The sequence below is a fragment of the Ornithodoros turicata genome, chromosome 2 (assembly GCF_037126465.1).
Source record: "Ornithodoros turicata isolate Travis chromosome 2, ASM3712646v1, whole genome shotgun sequence".
Classification (NCBI taxonomy): Eukaryota; Metazoa; Arthropoda; class Arachnida; order Ixodida; family Argasidae; genus Ornithodoros; species Ornithodoros turicata.
Window position 1 is genome coordinate 50,916,572 of NC_088202.1, and position 12,957 is coordinate 50,929,528.

The following is a 12,957-nucleotide window of genomic DNA, read 5'->3' on the forward strand; positions in this document are numbered from 1 at the left end:
CCCCCCCCCTGGACCCACGACTGACTCAGACATTGAATTTTTGAGAAAATGTTATTAAGGCCGAATAATTAGTAATACATCTATTGTTTCATACAACAGGCACTGGAAATTATGAAATGAATGTTTATTTATTTATTTATTTTACTTATGAATACTGCAGGCTCCTGGCCCAAGCAGGAGTGGAAAAACTAAAGAAAAATACATTGCATTTGTAATAATCATATGTCGAGACAGCACAGATATTAAACAAACCATGTTGTGTACGCCTTGGGCCTTTCAAAAAGTTATGTATTCCTTTCATACTATAATGTATTGTAATACAGATTTTCAAAACGTATTTGTATTAGTATTATAATACGCGGTTTTGTGGAGTATTACGTATTAGTATTATGCTACGAAAAAATAGTATTAGTGCCCACCCCTGGGGCGTAGTAGCAGTAGGACACCTGGAGCACCTCAGGGTCCAGCCACAGTATTTCAAAGCACTGATTTCTTGAAATGCAACCGCTGCGCTGCTTCAGTAACGTCTCATTTCGCTGCAACAAAGGCATTCCTCTGACCTCGGCATCGGCACGCATTTGCCGCAAGGACATCTGAACTGAAGGAGCAATACCACATTTCCGCTCTGAGTCTCTCAACATTTTCATTACACATAGACACTGTTCTCACACGGTCTGGTGACGGCGACGATGGCAATTCATCCTCCGTCGACGATTCTGCGGATGGCATCGTGTCATGCTGTGTCTCCGGCGTGCCCTCGTAAGAACAAAAGTGTTGGCGGCGTGACTGCTAGACTTTCCGAAGTTCGAGGGCATTGAGGTTTGGTAAATTCGACATCACACAGCGTGTACCCCAAAACATTTCGGCCATTACGGCTTCGCCGCAGACCGGGACGCATTACCCATGGCCGACACGAGCCAACTCAGCCGGGGTGTACTCAGCCTTGCGCTCGAATGCAATCTTTCAAATTCTATTACACAAAGAAAAAAGGGATCCCAAAAGAAATATTTCGTAACTGAGATGTACTCTTCCTAGGCTTTCATAAAATCATAAGGTTACCCTGGGTTGAAATTCACTTTACAGTAACTTTTTATTACCGAGCAAGATGTGCCATTAGTCTTGCAGCTTGTGACGCAAACCCAGAGAAAACAAGCAGAAACAGATCCGGCGGCAGAATTGTAACCCGGTCACCTCCATGTCCGTACGGCAATTTCTTCCTGATCAATGAAAAATAATTGTGATCACCACATTCACAAGTATATGACATTATTTCCGCCTGTATGGTCATCTTCTTTATGTTGTACTTCCCATGCTTGTGCGCTTCACTCTCCCCCTTTCGTTTATTCTTCTTTTCCCTACCACCTTACGTAATGGAGAAAGCTACAGGTTTTCCCGTCCATTTTAGTCCAAGTGCCATCTGAATTAGTCCAGGTGTCATCTGAAATAACCCAAGCGCCATTCAACTTAATCCGGGTGTCATCTGAATTAATCCAGATGCTATTCAATTACCGCGTGTTTACACGAGGGACAGCTTTATGGAATATTTTAGTGGAAGAAAAAGTATAAAAAGAACTGCTGATGGAACTGATGTTGTGCCGTGTCTTGTATGGAGTAGTAAGTACTGACCACGTTTATCCGGAAACGCACATCTTCGTCTGGACGCCATTAATTAGCAATGAGAGCTAATTGGGACCCCCCACATTAATCAGCACCCTCCAGGGAGTCACCACACTAATTGGGGAACGTCTATCTCGTGTCCAGACCAGTTGTGCGTTTCCGGATAATCGTGGTCATAAAAAAGAAAAAAAATAGATAGAGATAGAGTGGAGAGAAGGAGTTTAGTTGAAGATCAACGATCACATCTTGAAGAAAGCGGTCCGGAACGGCCGCTGACCGTCGCTGGGCGACGGAGCACAGAGGCAGGTTGCAAAGCATCGCAGCTATGACCACCAGTTCCGGACATCCTGTGACGTCAGCTGTGACGTCATCATGGCATGTCTGGGCAAGTTAGGACAGCTCTGGACATGCAAGGAGAAAAACACTCGTAATACAGAGGCTGGGAAAACAAGGGTATGCAAACCATCAATAGCTAACAAGCAAATAGAATTAGTTACACAACAAATGATCCCACCACAACAGGAGCGCAGAACGATGCGACTGCTCTATCCGACAGCCAGGGAGAGAACTGACTCGTAATGGTTTTTTTCTCCTGTATAAAGCCCCACAGCTACACCCCCTAGCGGTTACTTTCTCAACTAATCTCACAACAAAATTATTAAGAATCACGCCAGCGCTACTGCTGTTCCCAAGGCAGAAGAAGATAGAAAATGGCGGGGATGCCCGGACAACAGCAACCAGCACCCGACGTGCACTGGCACGAAAATCGCAAACAAAGCGGGAACAAAGTTGGCGAAAGCATTAGTTACACAACAAATCACCTCACCATAGCAGGAGCGCAGACCGATGCGACTGCTCTCCGTGACAGCCAGCCAGAAACTGAGCGAGCGCGGGGAGCGCACATCTGCTTTCCGCAACAGCCGGAGAGAAACTGACTGGGGCGCCGCTCCGCGGCCGCTACGCATACGCGCTCCTAGCGCCCTCTGGGGCGACCACCTCCGAGAGGCTAAGAGTGAAGAGCATTCCTGCGCCCCCTTCTGGCCGTTCTCATTGGTCGTGACATCATCCTATTGTCTCAGGGCTACCCTGTTTTTTCCCACTAATGCTCCTTTAGTCAATCTACAATGAAGCCACAGTATGACGTCATCATGCACCAGCGTGGCTCAAGGACGCGTACGCTCTAGACAGGGGACCTATTATTTATTGAATCACTATCCCATGATTATTTCCTTTATTCTTCTATAACGATTGAATAGGAAACTATTGCAGAAGAGCACCATGCATGAAAGCTGATCGTAGGAATTCCAAAGTCTTACTAAATGAGACTTGCAAAAGAACAAAATATCCTAACACGTAACTCCATCAACGGCAAATAAGAGGTCTAGGCACTCAACAAATCAACACAGAGTACGGGTAAACAGGAGCGCAGAACTCAGGGCAGCACCATCCTCAAGACAACAATGTTCCTTGTCAAAAAAGAAAAAAAATACAAAACGTCAACAAAGGAAAGCATGCATATCGGGGCATGTCAGAACATGTCAGGACAAATTGTACGACTGCTGGGCAACAGAGGAAAACAAACAAACACTTGAACAGAGTGAAAAGACACTCACCATCATCGGACACGTACACTACATTCCCTCATTGTAAATCCGCTCGTCACAAAATCCACCTGCATCGTCGAACACCATTCACCAGTGACGAACCACACATCCGCACCCCATCAGAGGCAGACAGAACCCCAGCGAAACTACGCTCTTCCACTGACGGCCAACGCAATTACCAGGAGTAGAATTTGCGTGTCCAGACCCGTCAGTGTCCAAGAGAGAAGTGAATCCTTGCGCCCCCTGCAGGCCGTTGTCATTGGTCGTGACGTCATCCTATTGTTTCAGGGCTACACTGTTTTTTTCCACTAATGCTCCTCTAGACAAGGTCAACCTGAAACAATGGTCTCGCGGTATGACGTCATCATGCAGGTGCGTGGCTCAAGGACGCGTACGCTCTAGACATGGGACCTGTTATTCATTGAATCACTGTCCCAAGATTATTTCCTTTATTCTACTATAATGATTGCATAGGGAACTATTGCAGAAGAGCACCATAGACAAGAGGAGGTTGTAGCATTTCATTCCCAAAGTCTTACTGTACAGGGAAAAAATAATGGTTCAGCAAGACATGTCCATCCCAGCCGAGAGCCATGCAGCTAAGTGAATAATGACGCTTTGTTCCTCCTGAATAATGTCACACACCTGTCCCCCTCGCGGTTACTCTCTGAACTAAATGAATCGCAAAATTATTAAGAATAGCTCTACTCCCATTCAAGGTAGCACTATCGTCAAGAATATTTCTTGTACAAAAAGAAAAAAGCTACATGTAGAAGGAAAGCATGTCAGAACAAGCCCAGGCATGTTTGTCAGACAACAAGAGAGGAAAAGCGAAAAGAAACAAAGAAGGAAACCAGCATCAAACTATTTCTAAGCACACGCACTCCTTTTATTCAAAAACAGTGCTCATCATAAATCCGTCCAGGGCAATACACACCATCTTTCTATTGCTACACTTTTTTTCCAGTGACGGTCAATGCATTGCTACAGACTGCGTGACGTCATCACATCCTGTCTGAAGAAGAAGACAGCGGCAAAGACTCCTATCACTCATTGAATCGCAAGATTATTTCCTTTGTCCTACTCTTAATGACATTGATTCTCTCATTAAAATTCAACAAAAAAGCACCCCGCATATTAACGATTTTCACCCCAAAGGCTCATCATGGTCATTAGAATTACAGTAAACTACCACTGCTCTTTTAAAATAATAAGTGAGACCACTCAACATCACCTCCAGGCTTATGTAATACATGACCCTTTCTCTGCTCACACATTCGTTGTCTGAGGCTACACCTGCGAGCAAAAAGGCGCGGAAGCCGGGGGCAAAGTTCCATTCGCGCATTGCGAGCAAAAAGGCGCGAAAGCCGGGAGCAAAGTTCCATTCGCGCACGCCAAAGCACAAGACAGAACGCCTTTACGGGAACACGTTGGCATTCGTATACTATATTAATGATTATTGCATTGCAGTTTAGAAAAACTACTACAAAACTATAATTTTAGGAGCCCATTAAAATTCTACTTTCTATGTAAACTATAATTGCCCTATTACTTGGATCGCTATTAATGAAGCGCTAGAATTTTTTCTCTCTTACCATTTCAGCCTTGCCATGCAGGGAAGCAGACTCACATCCAAAATAATTAATTTACACTGAGGGTGCCGTGCTTCAGGAATTCCTATCCTGCGCTCAGATGCAAGCATTTCTTCACTGATACCTTTAACAGCTGACTTCCTCAACATACCGAGCTCCTATCAACATCTAACAAACAATCAGAGAAACCCTCTTCTCAGCTGTACCATGCGACTGTCTTCTTCGTAAAATCGGTCATCTGAGGAAGAGAGCAGCGAAAAATTGCGCGCACTTGTGCTTGCCTTCAAAAAACTGAAGCATATGCCAATAAACCAAGAAAAAGACACTCATGTCTGGTATCTGATAGTGCCACATACACAGACGCATTGCCCTTGCGTAAAGAAAGCACAGGACAGGGATACACAAATTTCCTTAGGTGAGCAGGGAAAAGGCTTAAGACCTCAGGTCACCTCACATCGCCACGCGGCTAGCACAACATGACACCAACAACATACTAGCAGTGGGTAAAATTGCAACACTGCTAAACAAGTCCAGACGTGCCACGATGACGTCACAAATCAGGAAAAAGCACACGCACGCACGCACGCACAGAGGACAACACATTAAACACACGGAGCGCTCAGGAATAATCGTAGCGTTACGGCACGTCGCTACAAAGCTCAACGTCTAACACAAGACGCCTGCAACAAGATATTAGCGAAGAGTAAAAATTGCAACACTACTGAACAAGTCCAGACATGCGACATCGCATACAAAACACTGCTCATCGGGGAAAAGGCCTAAGCCTGCGGCGGATCATCATAGAGCATACACAACTTCATTTTTCTATTTTGCGTACACTAAACGCGGTCTGCTTGGAAAACGACGTACAAAGTTTCTTAGGGAGCAGAGAAATATAGGAATTTCTACTCCGTGCTCAGATACCAGCATTTCTGCTCAAAAACCTTCCAAATTAAGCACTGCTTACTTCGTCAAGATATCGAACACCCAACAAAGTCAAACAAACAGCCCCACTTCCACTTGTAGAACACTATTTAGCTTTTACGCAGGAGGCTTTCTTCTACATAAAAAGTAGAGAAAATAAGAAAAGAGCAGCGAAATATTACACGCACTTTTGCTCGCATAGCTATAAGAGAAAAAAATAAATAAAATAACGACGCACACGCTAATAAACTGTGACAAAGACACCCATTTCTGCTATCAGATAATTATTGCATAATGCTAAATACTCATTTGCATTGGCCCTGCGTGAAGAAAGCACAGGACAGGGATACACAATTTATCTTAAGCGAGCAGGGAAAGTCACTTCTACTCGAACAGCTTAATACCATATGCGTCTCGCTGGGAACACAGCAAAGCCTCCTGAGCTGACTGGTTACTTCGTGATATGGTTCCAGCGACCCAACTACCGGCAGGGTGTGCTTTAAAGGGCAGGTGTGCCCGTTTTTGGCAATTTCGTCTATGTCGCACTGGGAACAGAGCAAATCGTGACAGACACATACTAACAAACAAACAAACACTTCTATTCATTTCTATTGATAAAGGCGCAAACCACACTACAAGGACAAAGCACACTGCTTCAGGAGAGCGCATCAAATGCAATCATGCGCATAATGTATGCGCATAAATGTATCACTCGTGTCACATGAAAAGGCACACACAAAGAACTTACTTGTCAAGTGGGATCCCTGGTTCAGAAAAGCGTCCGCGCGCACACACACAGAAGCACACTCACATTTTCACACTCACAAACACAAAGTCTATTCTCACAACCACATAAATCCACATTATTCCTCAGGTCAATAATTATCCTACCATCGTCACACCCGAAGCCTTTTCTGAATACATTCTGCTGGCGCTGGAATAAAAAGATTTATCGCCAGGGTACAACAATGTCAGCTCTGCTTCCGTTTAAGTGATAACACAGTGCGCCTGCTGGCAAAAGATGGCTCACACTTGTATGCGATCGCAAAGCGATAGGTCCTCGTTCCGGATGTAATAGGATATCGCCACTCGACCGACGCGAACCAAAAAAGAAAGAAAGAAGGGAATGCACGTTCGCTATACCTCCACGAAGAAAACGCTACCGTGCTTCTACTCAGCGATCATCATACAGGAGTGAATTGTCTTCTTCCTTTTCCTTTTATTTTCTTGCACCCATATATTTTGCAAGAATACTATAGAGACCCAACAGAGCAGTGCGCGCTCCCATCAACACACCTTGGGCTGACCTTACACACCCGAAGCCTTTTCTAAATACATTCTGCTGGCGCTGGAATAAAAAGATTTATCGCCAGGGCACAACAATGTCAGCTCTGCTTCCGTTTAAGTGATAAAACAGTGCGCCACCTCGGAGAAACGGATCGCGCGCGTCCAAACCGCGAGGCCCGCGTTGCGCTCGCACGGGGAATCGCGCGCGTCGCGTCGCGAGAACGGGCCCGCCTGCGGCTCGCGTGGGGCGCGGTACGGGCGCACTGTTGTATCACTTAAACGGAAGCAGAGCTGACATTGTTGTACCCTGGCGATAAATCTTTTTATTCCAGCGCCAGCAGAATGTATTCAGAAAAGGCTTCGGGTGTGTAAGGTCAGCCCAAAGTGTGTTGATGGGAGCGCGCACTGCTCTGTTGGGTCTCTATAGTATTCTTGCAAAATATATGGGTGCAAGAAATTAAAAGGAAAACGAAGAAGACAATTCACTCCTGTATGATGATCGCTGCGTAGAAGCACGGTAGCGTTTTCTTCGTGGAGGTATAGCGAACGTGCATTCCTTTCTTTCTTTCTTTTTTGGTTCGCGTCGGTCGAGTGGCGATATCCTATTACATCCGGAACGAGGACCTATTGCTTTGCGATCGTATACAAGAGTGAGCCATCTTTTGACGATGGTAGGATAATTATTGACCTGAGGAATAATGTGGATTTATGTGGTTGTGAGAATAGACTTTGTGTTTGTGAGTGTGAAAATGTGAGTGTGCGTCTGTGTGTGTGCGCGCGGACGCTTTTCTGAACCAGGGATCCCACTTGACAAGTAAGTTCTTTGTGTGTGCCTTTTCATGTGACACGAGTGATACATTTATGTACTATTGCGTGGAATAGTGGTTTATAAAATAAGGGTAGCAGCTGGTGCTTTTGAGCAGAAAAGCTGGTATCTGAGCACGAAGTAGAAATTCCTATATTTCTCTGCTCCCTAAGAAACTTTGTACGTCGTTTTCCAAGCTGACCGCGTTTAGTTTACGCAAAATAGAAAAATGAAGTTGTGTATGCTCTATGATGATCCGCCGCAGGCTTAGGCCTTTTCCCAGATGAGCAGTGTTTTGTATGCGATGTCGCATGTCTGGACTTGTTCAGTAGTGCTGCAATTTTTACTCTTCGCTAATATCTTGTTGCTGTCGTCTTGTGTTAGACGTTGAGCTTCGTAGCGACGTGCGGTAACGCTACGATTATTCCTGAGCGCTCTGTGTGTTTAAGGCGTTCTCCTCTGTGCGTGCGTGCGTGTGCTTTTTTCCTGATTTGTGACGTCATCGTGGCATGTCTGGACTTGATTAGCAGTGTTGCAATTCTTCCCGCTGCTAGTATGTTGTTGGTGTCATGTTGTGCTAGCCGCGTGGCGATGTGAGGTGACCTGAGGTCTTAAGCCTTTTCCCTGCTCACCTAAGGAAATTTGTGTATCCCTGTCCTGTGCTTTCTTTACGCAAGGGTAATGCGTCTGTGTATGTGGCACTATCAGATACCAGACATGAGTGTCTTTTTCTTGGTTTATTGGCATATGCTTCAGGTTTTTTAAGTCAAGCAAAAGTGTGTGTAATTTTTTGTGGCTCTTTTCTTATTTTCTCTACTTTTTATGTAGAAGAAAGCCTCCTGCGTAAAAGCTAAATAGTGTTCTACCAGTGGAAGTGGGGTTGTTTGTTTGATTTTGTTGGGTGTTCGATATCTTGACGAAGTAAGCAGTGCTTAATATTGCAGGTTTTTGAGCAGAAATGCTGGTATCTGAGCACGGAGTAGAAATTGCTATATTTCTCTGCTCCCTAAGAAACTTTGTACGTCGTTTTCCAAGCAGACCGCGTTTAGTTGACGCGAAATAGAAAAATGAAGTTGTGTATGCTCTATGATGATCCGCCGCAGGCTTAGCCCTTTTCCCCGATCACCAGTGTTTTCGCATTCGATGTCGCATGTCTAGACTTGCTCAGTAGTGTTGCAATGTTTACCCTTCACTAATATCTTGTTGCTGTCGTCTTGCGTTAGACGTTGAGCTTCGTAGCGACTTGCGGTAACGCTACGATTATTCCTGAGCGCTCCGTGTGTTTAATGTGTTGTCCTTTGTGCGTGCGTGCGTGTGCTTTTTCCTGATTTGTGACGTCATCGTGGCATGTCTGGACTTGTTTAGCAGTGTTGCAATTTTACCCGCTGCTAGTATGTTGTTGGTGTCATGTTGTGCTAGCCGCGTGGCGATGTGAGGTGACCTGAGGTCTTAAGCTTTTCCCTGCTCACCTAAGGAAATTTGTGTATCCCTGTCCTGTGGTTTCTTTACGCAAGGGCAATGCGTCTGTGTATGTGGCACTATCAGATACCAGACATGAGTGTCTTTTTCTTGGTTTATTGGCATATGCTTCAGTTTTTTTAAGGCAAGCACAAGTGCGCGCAATTTTTCGCTGCTTTCTTCCTCAGATCACCGATTTTACGAAGAAGACAGTCGCATGGTACAGCTGAGAAGAGGGTTTCCCTGATTGTTTGTTAGATGTTGTTAGGAGCTCGGTATGTTGAGGAAGTCAGCTGTTAAAGGTATCCATGAAGAAATGCTTGCATCTGAGCGCAGGATAGGAATTCCTGAAGCACGGCACTCTCACTGTAAATTAATTATTTTGGATGTGAGTCTGCTTCCCTGCATGACAAGGCTGAAATGGGAAGAGAGAAAAAATTGGAGCGCTTCATTAATAGCGATCCAAGTAATAGGGCAATTATAGTTTCCATAGAAAGTAGAATTTTAATGGGCTCCTAAAATTATAGTTTTGTAGTAGTTTTTCTAAACTGCAATGCAATAATCATTAATATAGTATACGAATGCCATCGTGTTCCCGTAAAGGCGTTCTGTCTTGTGCTTTGGCGTGCGCGAATGGAACTTTGCTCCCGGCTTTCGCGCCTTTTTGCTCGCAGGTGTAGCCTCAGACAACGAATGTATGAGCATAGAAAGGGTCATGTATTACATAAGCCTGGAGGTGATGTTGAGTGGTCTCACTTATTATTTTAAAAGAGCAGTGGTAGTTTACTGTAATTCTAATGACCATGATGAGCCTTTGGGGTGAAAATCGTTAATATGCGGGGTGCTTTTTTGTTGAATTTTAATGAGAGAATCAATGTCATTAAGAGTAGGACAAAGGAAATAATCTTGCGATTCAATGAGTGATAGGAGTCTTTGCCGCTGTCTTCTTCTTCAGACAGGATGTGATGACATCACACAGTCTGTAGCAATGCATTGACTGTCACTGGAAAAAAAGTGTAGCAATAGAAAGATGGTGTGTATTGCCCTGGACGGATTTATGATGAGCACTGTTTTTGAATAAGAGGAGTGCGTGTGCTTAGGAATAGTTTGATGCTGGTTTCCTTCTTTGTTTCTTTTCGCTTTTTCCCCCTTGTTGTCTGACAAACATGCACTGACATGCCTGGGCTTGTTCTGACATGCTTTCCTTCCACATGTAGCTTTTTTCTTTTTGTACAAGAAATATTCTTGACGATAGGCTACATAATGCTACGATACAATGCTATATGCTACAATAATGCTACATGCATACGATAAATGCTACAACCTCCTCTTGTCTATGGTGCTCTTCTGTAATAGTTCCCTATGCAATCATTATAGTAGAATAAAGGAAATAATCTTGGGGTAGTGATTCAATGAATAACAGGTCCCATGTCTAGAGCGTACGCGTCCTTGAGCCACGCACCTGCATGATGACATCATACCGCGAGACCATTGTTTCAGGTTGACCTTGTCTAGAGGAGCATTAGTGAAAAAAAACAGTGTAGCCCTGAAACAATAGGATGACGTCACGACCAATGACAACGGCCTGCAGGGGGCGCAAGGATTCACTTCTCTCTTGGACACTGACGGGTCTGGACACACAAATTCTACTCCTGGTAATTGCGTTGGCCGTCAGTGGGGTTCTGTCTGCCTCTGATGGGGTGCGGATGTGTGGTTCGTCACTGGTGAATGGTGTTCGACGATGCAGGTGGATTTTGTGACGAGCGGATTTACAATGAGGGAATGTAGTGTACGTGTCCGATGATGGTGAGTGTCTTTTCACTCTGTTCAAGTGTTTGTTTGTTTTCCTCTGTTGCCCAGCAGTCGTACAATTTGTCCTGACGTGTTCTGACAGGCCCCGATATGCATGCTTTCCTTTGTTGACGTTTTGTATTTTTTTTCTTTTTTGACAAGGAACATTGTTGTCTTGACGATAGTGCTGCCCTGAGTTCTGCGCTCCTGTTTACCCGTACTCTGTGTTGATTTGTTGAGTGCCTAGTCCTCTTATTTGCCGTTGATTGAGTTATGTGTTAGGATATTTTGTTCTTTTGCAAGTCTCATTTAGTAAGACTTTGGAATTCCTACGATCAGCTTTCATGCATGGTGCTCTTCTGCAATAGTTTCCTATTCAATCGTTATAGAAGAATAAAGGAAATAATCATGGGATAGTGATTCAATAAATAACAGGTCCCCTGTCTAGAGCGTACGCGTCCTTGAGCCACACAGGTGCATGATGACGTCATACTGTAGCTTCATTGTAGATTGACCAAAGGAGCATTAGTGGAAAAAAAGAGGGTAGCCCTGAGACAATAGGATGATGTCACGACCAATCAGAACGGCCAGCAGGGGGCGCAGGAATGCTCTTCTCTCTTAGCCTCACGACCAATGAGAACGGCCAGCAGGGGGCGCAGGAAGGCTCTTCACTCTCAGCCTCTCGGAGGTGGTCGCCCCAGAGGGCGCTAGGAGCGCGTATGCGTAGCGGCCGCGGAGCGGCGCCCCAGTTAGTTTCTCTCCGGCTGTCGCGGAAAGCAGACGTGCGCTCCCCGCGCTCGCTCAGTTTCTGGCTGGCTGTCACAGAGAGCAGTCGCATCGGTCTGCGCTCCTGCTATGGTGAGGTGATTTGTTGTGTAACTAGTGCTTTCGCCAACTTTGTTCCCGCTTTGTTTGCGATTTTCGTGCCAGTGCACGTCGCGTACTGGTTGCTGTTGTCCGGGCATCCCCGCCATTTTCTATCTTCTTCTGCCTTGGGAACAGCAGTAGCGCTGGCGTGATTCTTAATAATTTTGTTATGAGATTAGTTGAGAAAGTAACCGCTAGGGGGTGCAGCTGTGGGGCTTTATACAGGAGAAAAAAACCATTACAATTCAGTTCTCTCCCTGGCTGTCGGATAGAGCAGTCGCATCGTTCTGCGCTCCTGTTGTGGTGGGATCATTTGTTGTGTAACTAATTCTACTTGCTTGTTAGCTATTGATGGTTTGCATACCCTTGCTTTCCCAGCCTCTGTATTACGAGTGTTTTGCTCCTTGCATGTCCAGAGCTGTCCTAACTTGCCCAGACATGCCATGATGACGTCACAGCTGACGTCACAGGATGTCCGGAACTGGTGGTCATAGCTGCGATGCTTTGCAACCTGCCTCTGTGCTCCGTCGCCCAGCGACGGTCAGCGGCCGTTCCGGACCGCTTTCTTCAAGATGTGATCGTTGATCTTCAACTAAACTCCTTCTCTCCACTCTATCTCTATCTATTTTTTTTTTCTTTTTTATGACCACGATTATCCGGAAACGCACAACTGGTCTGGACACGAGATAGACGTTCCCCAATTAGTGTGGTGAGTCCCTGGAGGGTGCTGATTAATGTGGGGGGTCCCGATTAGCTCTCATTGCTAATTAATGGCGTCCAGACGAAGATGTGCGTTTCCGGATAAACGTGGTCAGTACTTACTACTGTATGAAACATTGTCATGACGCTAAGATATTGGGAGTTGGAGCGGAAGTATAGCAAACGATGGTACTGGTGCTGTCATCTGCTACAGAATATCTTCTGACTGAACTGTAGGATATTCCGCGCAGTTAGAAGAGCGCGAACAGGCATGATTAAAAAATAGCAGACGAGAGAAGTGGTCCTGTCGTCT